Source organism: Oncorhynchus tshawytscha, unplaced genomic scaffold (genome assembly GCF_018296145.1).
Source record: "Oncorhynchus tshawytscha isolate Ot180627B unplaced genomic scaffold, Otsh_v2.0 Un_contig_1244_pilon_pilon, whole genome shotgun sequence".
In the NCBI taxonomy this organism is placed as follows: domain Eukaryota; kingdom Metazoa; phylum Chordata; class Actinopteri; order Salmoniformes; family Salmonidae; genus Oncorhynchus; species Oncorhynchus tshawytscha.
The window spans coordinates 70,001-79,376 of NW_024609315.1; the positions used below are offsets into that span (position 1 = coordinate 70,001).

General features: G+C 41.7%; 1 long non-coding RNA gene across 1 annotated transcript in view; it reads left to right on the plus strand.

Moving 5' to 3' along the window:
• The window catches only part of LOC112241674, a 9,426-nt gene extending 2,644 nt beyond the window's left edge, over positions 1-6,782 (plus strand). Inside the window, exon 2 of the long non-coding RNA XR_002952350.2 lies at positions 5,472-6,782. This is a non-coding gene — a long non-coding RNA (uncharacterized LOC112241674). The remainder of the gene's footprint in view (positions 1-5,471) is intronic.
• Positions 6,783-9,376: the final 2,594 nt, after the last annotated feature.

The following is a 9,376-nucleotide window of genomic DNA, read 5'->3' on the forward strand; positions in this document are numbered from 1 at the left end:
GTTTAGTCATGTCAAACTGAGCGATTTCACTCACATCTGGTTTGTCTGCCATTGTTGATTTGGGTTCTAATGAAACAGATTGGTGTTAAATAAACAGCAAATATGATAAAGCTCCCAGACTTGATGTGGAGTGATACTATCATGCAAACATTTTACTGATGTTATAAACCTGCTGACAGTCTAAACCATACGCTATTGAAGCAGACCTACCTTAGACCTCCACAGGTACTGCACCACACAATTGGTTTGTAAATAAGGAAGGAATGAACACTCAGATTCCCGGAATTTATTTATGAGAATGGAAAGGAACGCTGATTACTAGCAGGAGGGGCCTTCTAATTTTCTAAGTGGTGGCACCTGTTCATTCACCTGTTTAACATTCAATTAGCATAATTGGATCGGCTACTGTGGAACACCGAATGAAATGAGCACCCAACTGTAGGATTTAGAATTAACATAAAAAAAAACTGTTCTGTCACCTGTAATTTATTGTAAAAACCATGGCAATTTTTCTCAAGCTCATTTGATCGACGATTCGGTTTTGTTAACTTGAAAATTGAAGAGATAGATAAAAAAAAACTTCACGTGTCTTTAAAAATGACCAGAGCCAATCAGAAGGCAGGCCTGGGAGTTGGCTCGGATTCATAACGAGGCTGAATACGGAAAGAACCGAACTGGAGACTCCGTGTGAGAGCAGAACGTCAAGATGTAAAGGTGACCAAAGTATCCCCTGTTAAGTGTACATTTGTTACAGCGAAACTAAACAGTTTGATTTAGCGACTTAGTAACGGTTTGATTTAGGGACTGTTGTGTTTAAAACCGCGGCATGAAACATTAATTCACTTAGAGCACCCTGTGTTGTTGTGTGTCTGTTGTCACTATAAATATAATATCAACACGACTGTATTTCCAACAATCTGTATACAGTAATAACATCATCATGCCCAGTCGTCATTCTCGAGCTGGTATTGACATGACTTCTATGTCACTGGCTTCACTGTAGAATATTTGGCTTCATGTCATTATGGAATAGCCAACAATAAGAGTAGCAAACAAAAATCCAGCTAGCTGACCAGAGATGGTATATAGCTACTGTATCAGTATTATCCAGCTAGCTGATCAAAGATGGTATATAGCTACTGTATCAGTATTATCCAGCTAGCTGATCAAAGATGGTATATAGCTACTGTATCAGTATTATCCAGCTAGCTGACCAAAGATGGTATATAGCTACTGTATCAGTATTATCCAGCTAGCTGACCAAAGATGGTATATAGTTACTATATCAGTATTATCCAGCTAGCTGACCAGAGATGGTATATAGCTACTGTATCAGTATTATCCAGCTATCTGATCAAAGATGGTATATAGCTACTGTATCAGTATAACCCCACCCACTTTGCCAAAGCACAGCCCCCACACCACTAGAGGGATATTTTCAACCACCAACTTACCATCCTGAGACAAGGCTGAGTATAGCCTACAAAGATCTCTGCCACGGCACAACCCAAGGGGGGGGGGGGCGCCAACCCAGACAGGATGATCACATCAGTGACTCAACCCACTCAGGTGACGCACCCCTCCCAGGGACGGTATGAGAGAGCCCCAGTAAGCCAGTGACTCGGCCCCTGTAATGGGGTTAGAGGCAGAGAATCCCAGTTGAAAGAGGGGAACCGGCCAGGCAGAGACAACAAGGGCGGTTTGTTGCTCCAGAGCCTTTTCCGTTCACCTTCCCACTCCTGGGCCAGACTACACTCAATCATATGACCCACTGAAGAGATGAGTCTTCAGTAAAGACTTAAAGGTTGAGACCGAGTTTGCGTCTCTGACATGGGTAGGCAGACCGTTCCATAAAAATGGATCTCTCTGTCCTTCTCCCTCCTCGCTCTCCTCCCTCCTCCTTCTGTCTTCTCCTCAGATAAAACACAGCTTCTTATCTTAATCCCTGGGACAAACCCAGTGTACCGTGGTCACAGACAGACAGACGCAGAATTCTGCATTTTCTTTTCACAATAACAGCTTTCTAATGCAACTGGAGGTGTTCTGAATATCACTACACAGGACAACAACTCCCATTGTTAGAGACATAGACATGAACATCTTATCACTATATACAGATCTCTGGACGTTTGGATACACTTTTCCACCTGCTACGTCAGGTTAGATACACACAGAATGCACACAACACAACTACGAGAGGGACAGAGACAGTTGGTGAAAGTTTAACTTATCTACTGTGAAGAACTAGTAAAATGAGTAGGTCAGACAGCCGGTCTAAGTTTACTGCAGAACTATCTAATAGGATGACTATAGACAGATGGTTCCCCCTCCTGTTCTGTCTATAGTCATCTTATTAGTACAGGATGGGGAACTATCTATATAGGATGACTAGACAGTACAGGAGGGGGAACTATATATATATAGGATGACTATAGACAGTACAGGAGGGGGAACTATCTATATAGGATGACTATAGACAGTACAGGAGGGGGAACTATCTATATAGGATGACTATAGACAGTACAGGAGGGGGAACTATCTATATAGGATGACTATAGACAGTACAGGAGGGGGAACTATCTATATAGGATGACTATAGACAGTACAGGAGGGGGAACTATCTATATAGGATGACTAGACAGTACAGGATGGGGAACTATCTATGTAGGATGACTAAAGACAGTACAGGATGGGGAACTATCTATATAGGATGACTATAGACAGTACAGGATGGGGAACTATCTATATAGGATGACTAGACAGTACAGGATGGGGAACTATCTATATAGGATGACTAGACAGTACAGGATGGGGAACTATCTATATAGGATGACTATAGACAATACAGGATGGGGAACTATCTATATAGGATGACTATAGACAGTACAGGATGGGGAACTATCTATATAGGATGACTAGACAATACAGGATGGGGAACTATCTATATAGGATGACTAGACAATACAGGATGGGGAACTATCTATATAGGATGACTATAGACAGTACAGGATGGGGAACTATCTATATAGGATGACTAGACAGTACAGGATGGGGAACTATCTATATAGGATGACTAAAGACAGTACAGGATGGGGAACTATCTATATAGGATGACTATAGACAATACAGGATGGGGAACTATCTATATAGGATGACTATAGACAGTACAGGATGGGGAACTATCTATATAGGATGACTAGACAGTACAGGATGGGGAACTATCTATATAGGATGACTAAAGACAGTACAGGATGGGGAACTATCTATATAGGATGACTATAGACAGTACAGGATGGGGAACTATCTATATAGGATGACTAAAGACAGTACAGGATGGGGAACTATCTATATAGGATGACTATAGACAGTACAGGATGGGGAACTATCTATATAGGATGACTAGACAGTACAGGATGGGGAACTATCTATATAGGATGACTAAAGACAGTACAGGATGGGGAACTATCTATATAGGATGACTATAGACAGTACAGGATGGGGAACTATCTATATAGGATGACTAGACAGTACAGGATGGGGAACTATCTATATAGGATGACTAAAGACAGTACAGGATGGGGAACTATCTATATAGGATGACTAAAGACAGTACAGGATGGGGAACTATCTATATAGGATGACTATAGACAGTACAGGATGGGGAACTATCTATATAGGATGACTAGACAGTACAGGATGGGGAACTATCTATGTAGGATGACTAAAGACAGTACAGGATGGGGAACTATCTATGTAGGATGACTATAGACAGTACAGGATGGGGGAACTATCTATATAGGATGACTATAGACAATACAGGAGGGGGAACTATCTATATAGGATGACTAGACAGTACAGGATGGGGAACTATCTATATAGGATGACTAGACAGTACAGGATGGGGAACTATCTAATAGGATGACTAGACAGTACAGGATGGGGAACTATCTAATAGGATGACTAGACAGTACAGGATGGGGAACTATCTAATAGGATGACTAGACAGTACAGGATGGGGAACTATCTAATAGGATGACTAGACAGTACAGGATGGGGAACACAGACAACTGAAAGATTAGATTATTTCAATGTCATTTCCTATTGACCACTTCCCAATGTGGACCTGACAGACAATGGAATATTTGACATGTTTTGGTAATTGAAAGTACACTATTTCTGTCTGGATTTTCCATTAAATCATTGTAACATCAGCAATAACACACAAAAACTACATTGTCTTTTCAAAATCAAGTTGTTTTTAAATTCTTGACGCACCGATCCCTTTAGCGGGATCATTTGTCAACATGAGATGAATTGCAGAGCGCAAAATTTAAATTACTAAAAATATTACATTTTCATAAAATCACAAGTGCAATATACCAAAACATGGCGCAGCTGGTTAATCCACCTGGCATGTCAGATTTTATAAATGCTTTACGGTGAAAGCAAACCATGTGAGGCCAGCTCTCAGCAGACAAAACATTAAAAGCTAACAGCAAAGAAGATTGATTATATTACTCTTCTGATTTGTGACCAACGTTACCTTTGATGATTTCTGTATGTTTGTACTCACAAGACATGTTCGTTTTGTTCGATAAAGATTATATCCAAAAACCTCCATTTGGTTGGCACGTTTTGTTTAGTAATCCACAGGCTCGTGCGGTCACGACGGGCAGATGAAAATTCCAAATAGTATCCGTGAAGTTCGTAGAAACATGTCAATTTTTTTTTAAATAATCAATCCTCAGGTTGTTTTTACAATAAATATTTCAACCAGACGGTAGCCTTTTCAATAGGAGAGAGCCTTGCTGCAGTGGTGCGCACATCAACAAATCTAAGGACATCTTGCTAGCCACTGACACCATGTGATCATTCTAGTTCATTTTTCAGAATAAAAGCCTGAAACTACAGTGGGGAGAAAAAGTATTTGATAACCTGCAAATCAGCAGTGTTTCCTACTTACAAAGCATGTAGAGGTCTGTAATTTTGTATCATAGGTACACTTTAACTGTGAGAGATGGAACCTAAAACAAAAATCTAGAAAATCACATTGTATGATTTTACTAATTAATTTGCATGGGGGAGGGGTCCAAAACAGACTGCCTGTAGAATTGCCTTAATATGAACACAAGGTCAGTCAAGAGGAATTGAACAAATGCCAGCAACACATTGATTAGTCTACATGGCTTTTATTGAGTCAGTGACTTGGGCAGCCATGAGGATCCATTCCAGAATGGAGAGTTCAGGTTTGAGAAACCGTCCCTCTGGGATGTAGCTTGTGAGTAATGACAGCAGCCATTTAGGATTCCACCTGCTTCTCCTGGTCAATGTCTGTAGGTGAGAAGAACGGCTTAAAAAACAGACAGCAATAGAGAATTGTGATGTCGATGCTAACGTGACAAAGTTAACCACCGAAATTCAAGTTGGCGTACCCATCAGAGTGCCTTAATTCAAGGTCTAGTTGCCATCAGGTTTCATAATAAAACCAGTGGCTACTAAGGCATTGTATTTACCCTCTTTGGTAGGTAGAGTGTTCTTCTCCTCAGTCTCAGTCTTCTTCAGTTTAGTCATGTCAAACTGAGCGATCTCACTCACATCTGGTTTGTCTGCCATTGTTGATTTGGGTTCTAATGAAACAGATTGGTGTTAAATAAGCAGCCAATGGCATGCCAATATGATAAAGCTCCCAGACTTGATGTGGAGTAATACTATTAGGCAAACATTTTACTGATGTTATTCACCTGCTGACAGTCTAAACCATAAGCTATTGAAGCACAGACCTACCTTAAACCTCCACAGGTACTGCACCACACAAAATGGTTTGTAAATAAGGAAGGAATGAACACCTTCATTTCCGGAATCTATTTATGAGAATGGAAAGGAATGCTGATTACTAGCAGGAGGGGCCTTCTAATTTTCTAAGTGATGGCACCTGTTCATTCACCTGTTTAACATCCAATTAGCATAATTGGATCGGCTACTGTGGAACACCGAATGAGCACCCAACTGTATGATTTTTAACTAACATAAAAAAAACCTGTTCTGTCATCTGTAATTTATTGTAAAAACTATGCCAATTTTTCTCAAGCTCATTTGATCGACGATTCTGGTTTTTGTTAACTTCAAAATTGAAGAGATAGATAAAATAAAAACTTCACGTGTCTTTAAAAATGACCAGAGCCAATCAGAAGGCAGGCCTGGGAGTTGGCTCGGATTCATAACGCGGCTGAATACGGAAAGAACCGAACTGGAGACTCCGTGTGAGAGCAGAACGTCAAGACGTAAAGGTGACCAAAGTATCCCCTGTTAAGTGTACATTTGTTACAGCGAAACTAAACAGTTTGATTTAGCGACTTAGTAACGGTTTGATTTAGGGACTGTTGGGTTTAAAACCGCGGCGTAAAACATTCATTCAGTTAGAGCACCCTGTGTTGTTGTGTGTCTGTTGTCACTATAAATATAATATCAACACGACTGTATTTCCAACGATCTGTATACAGTCATAACATCATCATGCCCAGTTGTCATTCTCGAGCTGGTATTGACATGACTTCTATGTCACTGGCTTCAATATAGAATATTTGGTTAAATGTCATGTTGGAATAGCCAACAATAAGAGTAGCAAACAAAAGCTAGCTGACCAGAGATGGTATATAGCTACTGTATCAGTATTATCCAGCTAGCTGACCAGAGATGGTATATAGCTACTGTATCAGTATTATCCAGCTAGCTGACCAGAGATGGTATATAGCTACTGTATCAGTATTATCCAGCTAGCTGACCAGAGATGGTATATAGCTACTGTATCAGTATTATCCAGCTAGCTGACCAAAGATGGTATATAGCTACTGAATCAGTTCCCCATCCTGTACTGTCTATAGTCATCCTATATAGATAGTTCCCCCTCCTGTACTGTCTATAGTCATCCTATATAGATAGTTCCCCCTCCTGTACTGTCTATAGTCATCCTATATAGATAGTTCCCCCTCCTGTACTGTCTATAGTCATCCTATATAGATAGTTCCCCCTCCTGTACTGTCTATAGTCATCCTGTATAGATAGTTCCCCCTCCTGTACTGTCTATAGTCATCCTGTATAGATAGTTCCCCATCCTGTACTGTCTATAGTCATCCTGTATAGATAGTTCCCCATCCTGTACTGTCTATAGTCATCCTATATAGATAGTTCCCCATCCTGTACTGTCTATAGTCATCCTATATAGATAGTTCCCCATCCTGTACTGTCTATAGTCATCCTATATAGATAGTTCCCCATCCTGTACTGTCTATAGTCATCCTATATAGATAGTTCCCCATCCTGTACTGTCTATAGTCATCCTATATAGATAGTTCCCCATCCTGTACTGTCTATAGTCATCCTATATAGATAGTTCCCCCTCCTGTACTGTCTATAGTCATCCTATATAGATAGTTCCCCCTCCTGTACTGTCTATAGTCATCCTATATAGATAGTTCCCCCTCCTGTACTGTCTATAGTCATCCTATATAGATAGTTCCCCATCCTGTACTGTCTATAGTCATCCTATATAGTTTACTGCAGAACTGTCTGACCTAATCATTTTACTAGTTCTTCACAGATAAGGTAAACTTTCACCAACTGTCTCTGTCCCTCTTGTAGTTGTGTTGTGTGTATCTAACCTAATGTAGCAGGTGGAAAAGTGTATCCAACCGTCCAGAGATCTGTATATAGTGACAAGATGCTTATGTCTATGTCTCTAACAATGGGAGTTGTTGTCCTGTGTAGTGATATTCAGAACACCTCCAGTTGCATTAGAAAGCTGTTATTGTGAAAAGAAAATGCAGAATTCTGTGTCTGTCTGTCTGTCTGTGACCACGGTACACTGGATGTGTCCCAGGGATTAAGATAAGAAGCTGTATTTTATCTGAGGAGAAGACAGAAGGGGAAAAGGAGGAGCGAGGAGGAGGGAGAAGACAAAGCTAAGATAGCTAAAGTGTGTGCAGGTTTGAAGATGACATGGGTTGAAGCCCTGCCCCTGGCGTTGATGGTCATGAGAGCCTCACCAGGAGCAGGCACCCATCTCTCTCCTCATGAGATAATGACTGGAAGAGTCATGCCTGGTCCACCAAGGGAGGGAGGTCATATGCCCACTCTTGATGTACAACAAATTGTAATGTCTGATTATGTGAAAAAACTGACGGTTCTCTCTGGAGAACTCTCTACCCAGGTTCGCAAGGTCCAGGAGGGGGAGCTGCCGGGGGACACGCCACTACTGAAGGTAAAGGTTGGTGACTGGGTGAGGGTTAAAGTCCACAAGAGAAAGTGGCTGGAACCCAGGTGGACTGGACCGTATGAAGTGAAGGAGGTTACTTCACACTCAGTCCAGGTCAAAGGTAAATCAGGCGCACCTTGGCACCACCTTACACATTGCACCCCAGCCCCAACTCCTTCCAGAACACTGATTGAAGTCAGAGCTGATTTGAACAGCCTAAATTTGATTCCAAATGAAGAAATTCCTGACTCAGGTGATGGGGCATCAAACCCCTCTAACCCTGATAAAGGAACCTCGCCCAGTTAAAGGGATATTTCTCTCTCCCTGGGCAAGGCTAGGAATATCTGAACCACTGTTTGTGATATTCCTACTGATATTTGGAGTAACCCTAGGCACTCTCACATGGTTAATAGAACAACAAACACATACTAAAGCATCAACCCCTCTCACCCCAACCCCTATCCCTGAACATTCCTAGCACCACTCCCTTCAATCTCACACGCACCAAACATAGCACTACACCTACAGACCCACCATACACACCAGACAAGGTTAGAAGCACCACCTTATGTATACCCACGAATGCAACCACCACCATTGCACTACCTTGGGGGACATGGGGAGACAAGAGGAATGGGAGGGGACTGACGGCTCTTTCATACACCAGGTATGAATGGTGTATGACAAAAGTGGGGGGGAGTGGGGTCCCGTTATTTTAGTCACCACCTATGATGACACCATTCTTACTGCCACCGGAATCTCCGGTTTCTCTAACAATTGGCTTTTATTGACCGAGCAAGCAGGCAACACGACCCTGCAAAGCTGTGTTGTGTGCATGGGAGCTAGGCCTCTGCTTTGCATAGTGCCAGCAGTATTGACTGATGACTGCCTACTCCCCCTTATGAATAAAGACAACCCACCCGCCAATTGCTCACAATGGGACACGGTTTATCCAGTAGTCTCCGCTATTGCTAAGAAACCCACATTTTCCTCTAAGGTGGCTAAGGCTAATTTCACATGCATCAACATGACAGGTGTAGGACGGTTTTTGGGACATCTCCCTCCCTGTTATTACAAGTTCTTTTCAACCGGTGTCCAGAGCTGATGTATGGTGGTGGTGTGGGG